The 1,767-nt window shown below is 52.0% G+C and overlaps 1 pseudogene; it reads right to left on the bottom strand.

Annotated features, from left to right (window-relative positions):
* Window positions 1-363: 363 nt before the first annotated feature.
* LOC110332349 lies at window positions 364-1,414 on the bottom strand (annotated as a pseudogene).
* Window positions 1,415-1,767: the final 353 nt, after the last annotated feature.

The following is a 1,767-nucleotide window of genomic DNA, read 5'->3' as shown; positions in this document are numbered from 1 at the left end:
ACAAGGCATGGGACAAATACAGATAAAACAAGAACCTCTCACACAGTGGAGACTGACTAGTGCACAGGGTCTGGCAACTGAGATGGCGGGCCACTGTCACATGACAGCCAGAAACTAAGGACAACGGAGGGCAAGAGTCCAGTTGCAGGCCTGCCTCACACCTTTGGACAGGAGCTGGGGTGCAGAGGGTGGGTCCATTCCAGGAGGGCTGCTGTTCCCACCGCCTGTCTATCACTCGAAAAACCACTGTAGACTAGTGCGTGACTTTGAAAGATTGTAATATATTCTGTGGAAAACACTGGGCCCTCCCGCAGTGTGCATCCAGTGAACGGCCTGGACATCTGCAGCTCTGGAAGTCCCTGACTCAGTCCTGGAGGAATGCAGGTGGCTATATGGGAAGAACCTGCTCCAGGATGGTTCTGGATGAGATGGGAATCCTTTCAGGGAAGATCACTTCAAATTCGATAACAAGGTCTCCACGTTTCTCAGGTGTTTTGGGGAAAGGGAGGCCTTCTCCAGGAACTTTCTGCCGCATGCCAGGCCTGATGACATCTTTGAATACAACAGGGATGGTCCTGCCGTCCAGAGTAGGGACATTCACAGTGCAACCACAGAGAGCCTCCCGAAGGCTAATCCTGGCTGGGTAAATGACATCAGAGCTATCTCTCTTGAAGATATTGTGTGGCTTGTCCTTTAAAACAAAGACGGTGTCTGCCGGAATGTTGTTCGAGGTCTGGTCCCCTTCCTTGGGAAAGGTGATTTTGGTCCCTTCTTTCCAGCCCCTCTTCACTTCGATGGTCAGAATCTTATCTTCATTTCGAATGCTCTTTCCGTCAGGGTTTAGCCGCTTGTGGGAGATTTTCATCTTTTTGGTACAGCCGCTGTAGATCTCTTCAAGGGAGACCCGAAGGTCATGGGTGACTGGGGGATCTTGCTTCTTCCGGGTGGGCTCTTGAGAAGGGCGGGAACGTCCAAAGTTCATGTTGGTGAAGCCACCCATACCCATTGGAAAGTTAAATGGGTCATCGATGTCCATGCCTTCTTCCCCATTGCGCTGCCCAAAAAAGGTATCAAAGGGGTTTCTGCCACCGAAGAACTCAGCAAACATGGCATGGGGGGTCTCCGTGGAATGTGTAGCTGAAAGAGGTACCATTAGCGCCACCACTGCTCCCGCCACTGGGGCCACCACCCTTCAGACCTTCCTCTCCATAGTGGTCGAAAATCTCGCGCTTGCGCGGGTCGCTGAGCACGTCGTAGGCCTCAGCGATCTCCTTGAACTTCTCCTCTGCGCCGGGCTTCTTGTTCTTGTCCGGGTGGTAGCGCAGCACCTGGCGGCGGTAGGCTCGCTTGATCTCGTCGTCGGACGCGCCGCGGGCCAGGCCCAGCGTCTGGTAGTAGTCCTTGCCCATGGCCACCGCCGCCCAGATGTTGCCGCCTCCGGCTCCGCTGCTGCCCCGTCCCGGACTCTATCTACACTAATCATTTTTAGAATTGTTTACCCATTAAATGATACCTCCCCACTTTCCCTCCCAGGAGTCTCTGGCCTTCTGCCTCTGTGAACTTGGCTATGCCAGATGTCTCATGTTAATGGAATGAGACCAAAGTGTATTTATTTATTTATTTATTTATTTATTTATTTATTTATTTATAGATAGGATCTCACTGTATATTCCTGGTAGTCCAGGAGTTCACTATGTGATCAGGGCTGGCCTTGAACTCACAGAGATCTGCCTGCCTCTGCCTCCTTAGTGTTGGTATTGCAGGTAG

Source organism: Mus pahari, chromosome 14 (genome assembly GCF_900095145.1).
Source record: "Mus pahari chromosome 14, PAHARI_EIJ_v1.1, whole genome shotgun sequence".
Classification (NCBI taxonomy): domain Eukaryota; kingdom Metazoa; phylum Chordata; class Mammalia; order Rodentia; family Muridae; genus Mus; species Mus pahari.
This window is presented reverse-complemented; position numbering and strand designations above follow the sequence as displayed.